Source organism: Phalacrocorax carbo, chromosome 9 (assembly GCF_963921805.1).
Source record: "Phalacrocorax carbo chromosome 9, bPhaCar2.1, whole genome shotgun sequence".
NCBI classification, from domain to species: Eukaryota; Metazoa; Chordata; class Aves; order Suliformes; family Phalacrocoracidae; genus Phalacrocorax; species Phalacrocorax carbo.
In genome coordinates this window covers 22,322,228-22,337,241 of record NC_087521.1, presented here as the reverse complement: position 1 = coordinate 22,337,241, position 15,014 = coordinate 22,322,228, and the positions used below count along the sequence as shown (strand labels likewise).

The following is a 15,014-nucleotide window of genomic DNA, read 5'->3' as shown; positions in this document are numbered from 1 at the left end:
ATTTTGCAGATAATTGTTTTAAATTAAACTTTTCTAAAAATTCTTGAGATTAATTTGATTATTAAGAACCTCTCTTTACAAAGTTTATTTTCTCCAGACTTTAAAAGGAAGAACATTACAGAGTTTTTACTCCTGAGCTATGCTATCTCTAGAAGCTGAGTGTCCATCTCCTGGGAGAGTAGGGGAACTCAGTTTTTATATATCTACATGCCATATGAACTCAATTTTTCAAAAGAGACTAAGGAAGAGTTCAAATCTCTCTCTAAAGGTTTTAAGGGCCAAGTGCCTAAAACAATTTTGAAAATGGGACTTCTAATTCTTTAGACACTTTTGAAAAAATTGTCTTGGATCATTCAGCCCACCTTTTTTCTAATGCAAAAACAGAAAGTCAAGGATTTGTCTAATGTTATTAGACTAAATCCTTATTCTAAGCAGCAGAATTCCTCCTGTGAAGGATTTTCTTTTGGAAGTGATGACATAAGAAACAGAAGCAGCACAGGAGGACGATAAGGAGAAGCTTAAAGAAAAGAAAATGCGGCCAGTTTCTTACTAAACCCAAGAAGCATTTTTGATGCCATTTTCCATGAAGTCAGAGAGTTTTTCTGTTGACTGAGCAGAGTTGAACTGAATCTTTTCTCTCTGTCACGATCTGCTTTGTTTACAGACACTGTTAGCTTCTCCTTTGTACCATCATCTCACTTTCCCTTTGTTTTCAGAAGGAATAGAATAAGGCTTTATTTGCCCAACACAAAGTAGATTGGATGAATAATGTGTTACAGGAACATAATCACATAATCATCTTAAGCTAAATAAAATCCTTGATTTCTCCTGTTGTGAAATCTCTTTAGAAGAGACCAATATTTAAAGGGTACAATACAGTGCACTTCTAGCATGGCCAGAAATCAGGACTTCCTCATCCATATGAGATATTCCTCTGGTACTCAGATGCAGAGTAGCATCTCCAATATTTTTTTCCCAGTGAAATACTGACCAATTTAAGGTAGTTTTCACACATCCCCTGAATAGTTTTGGCCAGAGTTCAGCCTTCCTGAAAACCCCCGAAGAGTTTCTGTTCTGCCTTGTCTGGCACAGCATTAACTGTTAGGTACTGTTGGTCATACAGTAAGGTCACCAGAATTCTTCAGGCTGAAAAAACAATGTGATATAGTAATACTTGGTGTAGAGGCAGCCAAACTTAGCAGTGCTGCTTTTCCTTGAAAGAGCCCTAAAGGGATAATCCAGAAGACTGACCAAAGAATTCTCTGCTTTCATATGATTTGGTTGAGTCCATTTGTTTGTAGGGGAAAACAAAAAACCTTTAGGCATAAACACACACAGTTAGATATCCACTGCACATTAGATATAATTTTTTATTTCATCTGTCCCACCTGCCTTGGGGTCAGCAGTATTTATTCCTCCTTAACTTCTCTGAAGGAGACTAAAGTCTTCAGTTAATTTTCAGGGATACTGGAATAACTTAAAGGCAGGCAGCATACGTTTGTCAATTAGATCTACAGCAAGAGCACAAAAAAAGCATTCTATGAGTTTTTAATAGCTACTGAACACAAACAAAGAGAAACAGCTCAGGGTGGGAAGGAACAAGGAACTGAAGTACCTCATAAGCATGAAGGAAATGGCTCCCATTGCACCAACAAGTGATTTGCAGTTTCCCTCCAGCCACTACAAATGTTGCAGTAACTTACACCTTGCTCACTTCAGTGTGATTTTTGCTGACTTCAGGGCATTCGTCCTGGATTTAAACAGTGTCACTATAATGAGAATCCAAGTGCTGTAGGCAGAGGTGTCTTTTTCATTCAGGCTAAGGCTTTTATCAGGATGTGAGCCTGTGTTGCCGTAAGATTGTTGAGCGTCACTTAAGAGAACCAGAAAATAATGTTGACCCCTTTTGGGTGCATTGCTATTCAGGCTAATCGAAGAGGAAAAGCAAACCAACTGCAGAATTTGTAGCTTTGCAGTTTATTTTAAATTTGTATTTTAACACCTCAAGTGTGGGTACAAATGAAAGAAAGACTAGGCAAAATATTTTTGTATGTTTTGAATGTCCTTTTAAAACCATGGTGAAGGAAACCAACTACCCTGAGAGTATGGCTGATCTCCTGAGTTAATATATGCAGAAAGTACACATGGCTGGGGGCTGCATCACTGTATGTGCAGCATCCAGTGAGTTTGCATGCAATAGGATTGGGTTATCTCTAATTCGTCAGCTCCTTCATGCTTTTGGATCACACAAAATCAGAAGAGGTGGCAGAATTTCAGGTTTTCTTGGACTGACCCCTGCTTTCTGCAACATGAGGTCCCCATTGACTCTGCTTGTCCCTCCTGTTGGAGCTGAGAATATTTTGCAGCAGCAAATCAACCTGGAGAAGGGGAAGACCCAGCTGCAGCCAGCCTCATTCCATTGCCTTCTGTTTTTATTCCCTTTCTAGCTTGCATGGCCAAATGTTGGGCAGAATAGAGCCTGCTCCATGTATATTAATGTGCTTTTTTTCTCATCATTCATCCTTTGCTGAGGACATGCCCCTAGCCACTGGTGCCCTTAGGAACAGAACAGGCTAATGATTACGATGTGAGCGACTTCTTGTTGATTAACAAAAAACAGTTGCAGGAAATTGCACTGGCTGCGGTGAATTTTTAGCAGGTGCCAGTGACAGGGCAATGTAGATGGATATTTCTGCAGGGCACCTAGCACACCCAAGGACATAATCAAGCAAATGCTCAATAATAACTATGATAAATGTTACTTTCAAAGGTTGGCTCCCAGCTACCTGAAAATACTCCATGAGCATTCTTAGCATAAATCGGAAGTCAGAGGCTCATTATTTACAAGTCTAGGTAGCGCTGTTTGATTTATTTTCTCGAGCGCTCAGAGTAATTACACTTCCTTGCTAAACAAATGATTCTGGCTTTATTGTTTGTACAAACAAAATAATTAGGATTCATTACATCAGTGATCAGCTAATTGCTTCCTCTGAGATTCTGCTAAGAGTAATCTCCTATAACACACAGACAGAACGTGTAATTTAATCTTATTTAGAGACACCATTGATCTGGGGTCAATCAAATTAATGCAGTCATTCAGGAAACTGTGCAAAGCAAGAGCTGCCACAGTTTGCCAGGAAGAAAACGGTAATGCGCTCTGCTCTGCCCAAGTGCAGATATGACAGGAATTCTTCACAGCAGAAAGTGACATTACAGAAATGTACAGCATCATGTGAACGTGTCTGTGTCAGTGGTGCCTTTCTGATGAAAGTATATGGCAGATTTGTTTTCCTGAAGCCCTGTGGGGTGTTAGCCGCTTGAAATCTTCTGTATAATTACATTCTTAGAAAAATGGAAAAAGCTCATTAAAAGGTGTCTTTCCCTCAGTTTTCAAATATCTTTTATAGATAGAGAAATATCTCTCCATATTTTTTCCATCACTGTGCCTATAAGCCTGTGCCTCCCTGCTTTAGAAATTATACCATGGCCCAAACGCAGGAAGAAGGGCATCTTACCATTAAAAATTAGGAGACTTATTTTCCCTCAGCAGTGATGTTTGCTCAGAAAGGAAACTTAGGCAAAAAAAAACCCAAAAAGCTGAAAAATCCTGACTGCCTCTTCCTGAATCTGAGCCAGACACTTCCTAACACTGTGCCAGACAGCATCATCCCCTTCCTTCTCCAGCAGGCCCACGAGCTTCCCTTCACGTTACTGCCATTGTAAGACTGCCTGCCTGTCTGCTCTTACTTCTGTAGGTTTCATGTTGTTTACCATTCTACATTACAACTTTACCAAATGCTAGGAAACAGGGACTCTTTGTCTTTTATCTGGTTCTGCCACTCTGTGCCTTGCCAATGCTCTCCCTCTAAAGCAGCGCTGGTGCAAGATGGAGAAGACATCTTGCTTCCCAGGACACCTGGTTCTTACTTTCTGTTAATGATACTGTGGTATTAGCTAGGTATGTGGTTGGTGGCCCCTGCTTTCTTTGCTGAAAAGATGCGTCCTTTAGTAGCCTACCATGTTGTGAAGTATTTGCAGATTTTCACCAAGGAGATACCTTGGAATGATTTTTCTCAGCAGGTATAATTTTACCTCCTGAGAAGTAATGGGAAATTTGTTGACCAATAGCAGAATGAAACCAATTTCCAGTATATACTTGAAAAACATTTTTAACACTACTATAAAAAGCATGGTAGGAAAAATTCTTGTAATCAATACTTCAAAGTAAGCCATCACATTTTTATATTATTTAAATAAAATGCAAATAATATTCAAATTATCTATGGTGACTGCTGAAGTTTAAGGGATGTTTACTCTTGACTTGAGAGAAGTCACTGATAAAGCAGCTGGAAACATATATTGTTGGCATGATAAACCAGCTTTTGATGTCAGTAGCCTCTTCTACAGGTTCTAGAACATGTTGTATCTATTTCAGATTAATTAGTTTATTTCAAATTGCAAGGCTGAGTGGAAGTTCAAAATTGTGAGTTGTTTTACTTCTCTGCCTTCCTGAATAAATGTAGAACACTGATGTCTCCTACTAAATTTCAGATACACTGACTGAAAAGCCATACAGCTACTAGCTGATGATAACTCTCCTTGCTCTTAAGTACAAAATATATTTATTGGGATAAATCATTATTACTTATGAGTGTATTTAAAATGGGTGGGATATTCCTGTGTTTTTAACTGAATTCAATTAAATTCAATAATTCAATAAGCAGCTCAGCCCCTCACAGCTGCTCACGCACTCCCCCTGGCAGTGGGATGGGAGAGAGAATTGGAACAGTAAAGGTGAAAGTGAGAAAACTCATGGGCTGAGATAAAGACAGTTTAATAAGTAAAAGAAGGAAACAAAGAAAAACAAAGCCAAGGGAAACAAGTCATGTAAAAAAGCTCAAGGGCTCACAACCAGCTGGCTGATGCCCAGCCAGTCCCCAGGGAACAGCATCCCTGGTAAAACTCCCCCCCCCACCTAATTTTTATTGCTGAGCATGTTGTCATATGGCATGGAATATCCCTTTGGTCAGTTGGGGTCAGCGGTCCTGGCTGTGTCCCCTCCCAGCTTCTTGTGCATCCCCAGCCACTCGCTGGCAGAGCAGTGTGAGAAGCAGAAAAGGCCTTGACGCTGTGTAAACACTGCTTAGCGAGAACTAAAACATGGGTGTGTTACCGACACTGTTTTCATCACAAATCCAAAACATAGCCCCCTACAAGCTACTCTGAAGAAAGTGAACTGTACCCCAGCCAAAACTAGTACAATCTCCTCCTCTTATTCCGTATCATATACATCACGTTTACGTTAGTTTATTATTTTGGGCTCCATCTGTTGCAATGCTCATTCAGGACAGGAGAGATGGTGTGTTATGTTGGATTGTTGCACATTGAAGCCAGCTCAGATTGCATCACTGCTTCACTTGCATGGTGCAAGGTATCTTCTGTACAAGATTCATTCTTCATTGATTTGGGTAATCCCTGCTGTAATGACTGACATATTGCAGCCACAGCAGTGGCAACATACAGCATCATATAACAATGGCATTGTACAGCAGTAACATCATACAACTCAAACCATGGGTTATTTTTACCCAAAATTAAATGTTCTTGGTGTACATATTGGGCTTTCCCATCCTTCTGCATTACCCACCAAGTACACCCAGGTCCTTGAGCAAAAGCAGTCTCACAAATGAGTTTGCCTTTTCCCATGGAAGGATTAACTCAGACTGTCTTTCCCAGCCAGTTCTTTATGTTGTCGTGGTTCAGCCTCAGCTGGCAACTGAACACCACACAGCCACTCACTCACTCCCCCCCGCCCCGTGGGATGGGGAAGAGAATTGGACGAGCAAAAGAACTTGTGGGTTGAGATAAGCACAGTTTAATGATTACAATAAAATAATAATAATAATGATTATGATAATAATGACAATAATGTTAATATAATAAAATGGAAAAGGAAGGGAAAGGGAAAAAACCACAGAAACACGAACAATACAACTGCTCACCACCCGCTGACTCACGCTGCCCGTTCCCAAGCCGTGATTGCTTCCTCCCTCCCTGAGCCAGCCCCTACCAGGTAACATACTGGGCATGATGTTACATGATATGGAATATCCCTTTGGTCAGTTTGAATCCGCTCTCTTAGCTGTGCCCTCTCCCGGCTTCTTGTGCACCCGGCAGAGCATGGGAAGCTAGAAATGTCCTTGACTAGTACAAGCACTGCCCAGCAACAACCAAAACATCTGTGTGTTATCTCAACATTTTTTTTTCTATGCTAAGTCCAAAGCACAGCACTATGCCAGCTGCAGTGAAGAAAATTAACTCTATCCCAGCTAAAACCATGACGTATGTGTGCTATGGGGACTTTATCTCCTTCACAGTTCACAGGGTTTTCAATTGGGCAGGGCCAAGTCGATTGGCAGATTGTCTAGTGTTAACTGGCCAAGTGGCTTCTTCTAAATTTGTATCCCGATGTCTGAATGTCTCAGCACCCAATATGCTGGTCGGTATGGGCAAGGAAGACAACTTACTCTCTTTGGGTTGCTGTAACTGTTGAGACAGTCTCTCAACAGCTGAGACACAGGCCCATAGGGAGGAATCGAGATTCTCTTCAAAATCCTGGAGTTGGCTGGCCAGTTTATCCACAGTTGGTGCTTCTGTGTCTGTCCAGCTCGTTATCACCAGGCTGCTAGTATATGGTGTTGATGCACGCTGCACAAACTTCCACCACATGATCTGTGTGCATCTGTGTTCATCCAGGTCTTTGGATGCCAGGTTGTTGTCCAGGTTACTGTAGATCACCTCCACCACAGCTAATTCCCTCAGATAGCTCTCTCAATGGTGGTCCATTTGCCTTGGTCACTTGCAAGATCTTCCTTGAAGGGATGCCTTTCCTTCATGGTCAACAGGATCCGCCTCCAGAGGCTGAGGACAGTTGTCCCTTTTCCAATCCCTTTGTTGGTGGCCTTGTCCTTAGCAAGGTGCCAGGCTTTTTCCCCTCTAATTCCTGACTATCAGCCCCAGTATCCCAGCATCAGAGCAGCCAGCTGATAATTCACTTGCCTGCATGACAGCCAAAATCTTCTCACATATTTTGCAACTCACTTAGAGACAGGGCTTGGGTGGTTCCTGGCTTGTTTATGATTTCAGTCTCTTCCCCCTCCTTTTCTTGTGACTGCTCTGCTGCAGAACAGGCTGTCTCTTCTGAGTCTTCCTCCTGCTCCCTCCTACAAGAAGGTTCTTCCTCCCTTACTAAATGAGTTGACTTCTGTTTCTGTTGTTTCTTCTTGACAATATGGGTGACTGATATAGGTGAGGGTTGGGTCTCTGTTTTATCCCTAATGTCTGTCTGTATGTCTTCAGATCCTTCTTCCCCTTGAGGGTACTGGGCAGTGTTCAGTCGTGCTCGGTAGATGGAGGCCAGGCCCCAGCACAGTGCCATAAGTTGTGTCGCTTGGGCACTGCCAGGGGCAGAGCATCCTTTTTTCAAATATTCTGTCAGTTTATCGGGATCCTGCACTTGTTCAGGGGTGAAGTCCCGGACCATCAGAGGTGACAACCCCTGTTGTCCCACACACCTTGCCACCTGTAACCACAACGCCTCGGGCGTGTCTCTGTGTTATATTCCTGAATAGTTGTTTAACCTTAGGAAAAGCCAGAAACAGATTCTTGAGGCATACCAGTAGGAGCATTCCTATTATCCAAAGATCTTCAAGATACTGAAAAGTTATTTTGACAGGCAGAAAACATCTACCACACAGGAGAAGAAGGGGAAGGTGTCATTCCTTTTTTCTTCCACAGATTGGCTCTTGGTGGAGAAAAGGGAAAAAGTGTAATTGTTAATTGTCTCCATGAGATGGTTCCTGTACTACAGGGATGGCAGCAATGCAAGGCCCAAACACCAGATTAGGCTCAAGGCCAGCACTTTTATCATGGTTCTCACATGCAAAACAACCAAGTGCTGCACAGCACATTGCAAAAGCCAAAACTGGCCTTTAACAAGCTCTCAAATTTGATGTACACACAAAGAAAGGGAGCGTGGCACAGATCAGATACAAGGGAACAAATAAGGCAACATCATGATGAGCAACTGTTAACCAGATGTAATAATTAGAAGTTCCTTCTAACACACTATGGTCAAATCTGTTGTTATCTCAAACCCTTTCAGGCCCAAGTTGGGCACCAAAAAAGACTGTTGTATCACTCACTCTCCCCTGGCAGTGGGATGGGAGAGAGAATTGGAACAGTAAAGGTGAAAGTGAGAAAATTCATGGGCTGAGATAAAGACAGTTTAATAAGTAAAAGAAGGAAACAAAGAAAAACAAAGCCAAGGGAAACAAGTCATGTAAAAAAGCTCAAGGGCTCACAACCAGCTGGCTGATGTCCAGCCAGTCCCTGAGCAGCGGCAGCCCTGGTAAAACTACCCCCCCACACCTAATTTTTATTGCTGAGCATGTTGTCATATGGCATGGAATATCCCTTTGGTCAGTTGGGGTCAGCGGTCCTGGCTGTCCCCCCGCCCAGCTTCTTGTCCCCTGCCCAGCCTACTCACTGGCAGAGCAGTGTGAGAAGCAGAAAAGGCCTTGACGCTGTGTAAACACTGCTTAGCGAGAACTAAAACATGGGTGTGTTACCGACACTGTTTTCATCACAAATCCAAAACATAGCCCCCTACAAGCTACTCTGAAGAAAGCGAGCTGTCCCCCAGCCAAAACTAGTACAACTGGTTTAAAACCTCTTACCCTGTTCTGAACCTTTTGCAAATACTTCACTTGTGATACTTAAGAAACTAAGTGTAACTCACTTTCTGCTGTTGGATATGAAAATGTGCTTAAAATTACCTCACTGAAAGTTTGGCCTTCCATATTCTAATAACATGGAACTAAGTTATTTTTAGCAACCCTCCCTACCTACCACTTTACTAATCTCCCACAGTGCTTCACAACTTTTATCACATGTCAAACACTTTCCAGATAAAAAGAAAGTAGTCTCTGCGCTTTACGTGCTGAAGATGGGACCAAACCAGGGACTTTTTCTGCTTGCTCAGGTCTGGAGAATTGTAGATACCAGTGCTACTTTAACAGATCAGTCTGTAGCCCTTGTCCTGTGGCATGCTTCTCCTAAAAGCATGTCATGTTGTAAATGCACACAGAAGCTAACCTTTATAAATCTGTTTTTGTCACAATAGCATATGGAACAGTACTTAGAACTAAGTGACTTTGCAGCAGAAATTCTGAAATATCTGCTATATGTGACTGCTGAAACCTCAGATACGAACTGCTGGCTTTCCTTATTTTGTTTCTTTTAAATGAAACCCTCATCAAAGATTCTAGCTCATCCAGCCATGTTGAGGTACTCCAGAATCTCCCCTAAGGCAGAAAACAAAGCCTGTAATTTGCCTGTATACTTACTTATTTACATACATACACTTATGCTCTTCAGAATTGAAAAGAACGTTAAGGTTGCACAGTCAAGCAATCTGAAGATAGAAAATGTCAGAGCTAAAATTGCTTGTGTGACCTCAGTTAACCTCCCTTCGGCACATTCATTCTGGTAGCTCTTTGTGAGATGGAGGATGATAAGTACACGACTCAAAGGGGTCCCAGCGATCCTTACTCATTCCTCACTGCTGGTTGCCTTACGTGGGCAGTGTTTGCATTTAAGAAAGTACAGCTCTGAACCCAGTGGCTCACTGTCCTTTTGCAGAGGCCACATAACTCTGACTGACAGTATCCAACTCTTAGTTCCTGCTGTGGTGTATGGGAATGAGCCGCAGCTTTGCATGTTGGATGCACAGTTCTATGACGACAGTAGTATCCAACTCCCCCAGATAATTTCCCTCTTGAAAAGACCAGCTGTGACATTCAATGTGTTGCTTCTTAGAGAGGGATGTTCATGGCTCTGAGTTGAGAACTGATGAGGAGCTCCAAACTATCTCTCACTGAGGTAGAAACCCAGTTAGCTTAGGTTTGAGAGGTCAGCCTGTGCTCCCTCCGATACTGGTCTCTTCTTATTGGCAATAACTTGCCACTCTGAGTGGAAACTGAATTAGTACCCAGTGGGATCTCAAGTGGCAGAAACCCAGGGCCTCTCAGAGGCAAAATATCACTGATAAGATAACTGCATTACCAAAAAAAAAGTCATGGTGCTTGAAAATGGCATGTTCCTATGCAGAATGGACGGGATGTACGGTAAGGTGCTGTTACGGCCTTCCTGGCAGCTCTGCTTATTTTCAGAGGAATAATGAAGTGGTAGAATTCATACCTATGTAGGTGATCCTTTCCAAGGCCTATCTGTTCTTCCTATTAAGATGTACTTCCTCTGTACTGACTGCTATAGTTTAAGCCCATTAAGTGGTGATCTGGCCACTGTGGGGGCAGGCCTGGATTCGTCCTGTCTGAGCATTGAACTCATGGGTTTATGAAATCATGCACAGTGCAGAGAGGGTAGATGGGGGTTGACCCTCCATTTCTTCTACAAGCAATAATTAGGAGCCAGGTTCAAAACTCGCACAGGGGATTTGTTCTTCACGACAGTTGGTTGACCTGTGGAACTCCTTGCTAAAGTATACTGAAAACTTCTAGAATTTATATAGGTTCAAGGGGAAACTGGAAGTATCTGGAAGAAAGATTCACTGAGTGTTAACTAGATGGACAAGCTACATCAGGCTCAGGAAACTGCCTGAGCTAAAAGCAGTTGGGGGCTAAGGATATTAAGGAGAAATTGTTTATGCTTGCCTTAGTATCTATGCATCTGCACCTGTCGCTGTAGCTTATAGGACACTTGAGCTGGGTACAGCACTGGCATGAAGCAGCATGGCTGTTGGTGTCTTTGTATAGTGGCTGTGGGACACTAGAGCATTGGTCCCTTTATCCTTGGGGAAAGCAGGAGTTTTCAGACAGCAGTGCGTTTCCCTGGATAGTCTCTCAGTGAAGTGTTCAGTAAGAGGAATGAATCCAGACTACATCTTTTTTCTCTGCTGGATCACTGATTCAGTGGTGCAAGTATGATTTTTGTCAGGCATGCTGGTGACATGCAAGCAGCAGAAAAAACCCACTAATGAGCATGGTATAAGATGCTATATTCCTCTGCTCCTTCAAATAGCTAGATTAACTGTGTGTTTTCATATATCCTGGAATGTGGTCAATAGCAAACCAGGGAGTGCACTGATTTTTAGCAAAACACTTCAGCAACTTACACAGGAATATTATGTAGCAAGTTCTAAAGTGCTTTTCTGCTGTTTCCCATCCAAGCGATTTTTCACAGTGCATTTGGTAAAGAGTTATTAACTGCAAACAGATTTAAGTGCTGAGGACTCCCTAGATCTAAACCGATGCTTGTCATTCAAACGCCCCAACATGAATCAAGTACAAATGTGAATGTTCACAGCCAGTGCAGTTCATTTGGTAACAAGCATGCATTTAGCATTACACAAAACACAGCCGTCTGCCCCTTGACAGTCATTGCTTGTCCTGGTATTCTGGGGGAGAAGGGGGAGGACATTTATCCTTGATGGTGAACTTTAAAAGTATATTTTCTTTTTAAATGTCAACCTATTCCTTTTCCATGTGTGTTTCAAAAATGTCTCTGACACTTTGGCGCAATACCCAGGTATGCCAGCTGTTATTCTAAGATGGTGGAAATTAAAGTTCTGTTGACTTCACTGGAGCTTTGCCAGTTTTCCTTAGAGGAAGATTTGGTTTCAGAATATTTTGTGGAACCTAGATCTGACACACGCGCTGCAGACACTGTGGGTGCTGGGTAGTAGCTGTACTGATGCCAGTAGCCAGAGTGATTAGGGAAGGGGAATTCCACTGCGTAGGAGGGCTGTGGTTCCCGCGTTTGATCTCATATGGAAATGAAATGTTCAAATTGTCTTTTGCAAAGGTGAAACTGTGTCAGGCTGTCCTTTTCTAACCCAGAATGATGTGCTGAAGGGTTGGGAGTGGGGTCCTGACTCCAAGTAGGCTCGTACAACCCTGATGACTCTGAGCTCAGCAGAGCAGAGGTTTGAACCTTGGCCTCCTGAATTCCCTGTTGGTGCCATAGTCTCAGGTCACCACAGCCTGAAAGCATCTCTCTCTCACAGCACAGACCTAAAAAAAATACCTTGACTTAGTCTTAGTAAAATGGAAGTGCTGCTTTTTTCACACTTGGAGAGGAAGTCAGTGCCCAAAACCTTCCCTGCTTTTTTCAACTGTATCATCTCTCCTATTAAAAGTTACTGTGTCTCCTTCAAAATTTTCTGTCCTGTAACTATAACACCTCTAGTAGTGCTACCACCAAAAAAACCCCACATCATATCACCAATTGTTCCAGCAAGCACAAAGCAACAGAACTAATGTAGCTTTCATGTGCACAAGAACCTGGACATATAAGTAATGAATCCATTTGTAAGGGTGTCTTCTGAACTCCATGAATAAGTAGTTCCCAATCCTGACTTTATTTAGTTGTCTCTATGCATAATCCTGCTGCAGACACTGAAGTTAATGGTAAATCTCCCATGGATTTCAGTGTGAGCAGGTTGGGGCCCTCGCATATTAAGAGCTTATCATTGCAAATTTGCTGAAAGCACCAAACCCTCACAGCTCCTGTGTGCCTCATCTTCAGTCCTGCAGAGATATCATAATACCATGTTTGTGATAGTAGAGTCATTCCCATGGCAACAAATGGAATCAGAAATACAAGATTCTGACCTTGCGCTGTGATCAAACAAAACAGAGAAGCTGGGCAGCAAAGACAAAAGTTCATCAAACACAAACGCCAGTAAACCCAGCAAGCAGGTGGGAGAAAAGCAGCAGATAAAGACAAAGTATTCTCTTTCTCTGAAGTTCTGCCCCCAGGCAAATGTCCCTCCACCAATTTTTCTAATGTCAGGATCTGCTATGGTTAACCTGAGTATCTGCAGAAGGCTCCAAGGAGAGCAAACAATAGCTTGTTAATAAAGCTGTTTCACATTAATTCTTTCTGAAGGATGAGCTTTGAAAAGTAATATGGCTTTTACAGCTCATTCCAGTAGATCTAAAATCAAGACACTTAATAAAAAACATTTCAATCTCATCCCATTCCTTTGAGTTACATTAATAGTTTTTCCTTTAGAGATCGGGGCAGAGTCAGTGACCTGCTCTGAATCAAATGCTGGATTGGTGAAAGAATTGACATGAGGGGCTAATTGGCAGTGTGGTCATCATAGGAAGCCAAAGACAAAACTGAGCAACCATGAGACACCTGATCCCTGGGTTGTGGCAGGAACAGAGATGAGGCACAACTGGAAAAGACCACTATTTCCCACCAGTTCATAGGCAGAAGGAGATAACTGGGAAGACAGGTCTTGCAGCTGGCCTGACAATGAAAGAATAGCTTCAGACTGAAGCAGTTTTTAAAACGAATACTAAAGGATTGACAGCTCTAAAGCAAAATTTTAGGTGCTGCTAGGAAGACTGGCAGTCTTTCTCACAACTGTGTCAGTGAGAGGTGGACTTCTAATTCCCGCGTTGAGTTTGCGAGAACATTTTTGAGACATCCAGCCATAATGAGCTATTGAACAGTCAGGCACAGGAGCCTACCCCTTAATACATCAGCATTAAGTCTTACTACATCTTAGTGGTAGAAGAAAGAGCATGGTTTGAATTGTCCCAAGGCAGAGGTAGCTCTAATCTGGTCGTCCACCAACAGAACTACACCTGTTAATACATACAAACAAACTTGTCCAGGGCTTCTGGAATCTGGAGAGGGCCTTCTTCCTTACCGATGGGACACTACGATAAATATATTTGTCATATTGCTGCATATTATGGATGCAATGGAGAATTAAGAATGAGAAGTGATCGATGAAAACAGAGGCTTTCAGTGACAGTCCATTGGTTTATACCAAGGACCAAGGAGTGGCTGTTTCATGGCATTACAGAGACAAGCCCAGAAAGCTCTGACCAAGAGTTGTGGCTGCTGCCTTTAGGCATAACGGTTTTAGCATTGATAAACACAGAAGCCCTGCAGGTTTTGTTCAGCCCATAGGCTGATGAAATCCAGGGGAGATTAAGAATTTCAGGTCTGTCTGGACTCCAGGTCTAGAGAAGGGAAAGTCCCGTTAGTACAGCTGCCTACGCCTGGTACCTTGGCTAGTGTTTGAGAACAGGTCACAGCAGGAGCAGATGACTCCTGTGATGCAGCCAGGTTGGTGAAGCTTTGATTTTGTGGGTAAATGCTAGCTGTACCCCGGGAAGTTGCCCAATGGGGCTTAAAGTCAGAGTCCCACTTACACCCTGATATGTACTCATTGCCCACTAACTACTGACAGTTCCATTGTCCAGGGACCTGAGTTTTCACTGGCCTCAGCAAGCAAGTAACAACTTAGATACTGTGGGCCAGAAATGGTAGAGCAAGCAGCTGTTGCTCTGCTGCCTCTACATCTGCGTGACACAGTAATTAAATCTCATTGGCCATTCGATATAATGGAAGCAAACCAACTGCAACACAAGGATTTCACAGCACAACTATCTCACGATTGGTAACTGCAGTTATCTATTTGCCTTCATAATTATTTCCGTAAGCATTTATATAGAGCTACAAGAGACTGAGGAATTTAGAAAGCAGTGGAAGAGATCCTTAAAAAATAGCAAAGGATGTAATTACTTCCCTCTACCACCGTTCCGCTCCTTATCTTCTCTGCTGATGTTTCCCATGGACTACTCATGGCAGTGCTGTAGTGGGACAAAGGCATTCCCGGTGAGTCAAACATTCAGCAGAGGCCAGAAGCCCTAATTTCGCTGCAGCACTGACATCGCCTGTGGCTTGAACACAACAAATTAACTTCCTCATGTGGAAAACACCAGTCCCACTTCCGTGGATGTTCTGCATTTATATCTATGATGTAGGTTGTTACCTAATGTTGTAGCCACATTAAGCATTATTTCTATGTTCTGAGTATAAGTACATGTTTGATTAAATTAATGGATCATTGAGCCTTCTTTTTCAGGACTCCTTTACAGATAGTTGACTTGGCCTTTTTTTTTTGTGAA

General features: G+C 42.6%; 1 protein-coding gene across 12 annotated transcripts in view; it reads left to right on the top strand.

The window, feature by feature from the left end:
- The window catches only part of SYNE3 (spectrin repeat containing nuclear envelope family member 3), a 79,511-nt gene that overhangs the window by 49,578 nt on the left and 14,919 nt on the right, over positions 1–15,014 (top strand). The window lies entirely within an intron of this gene.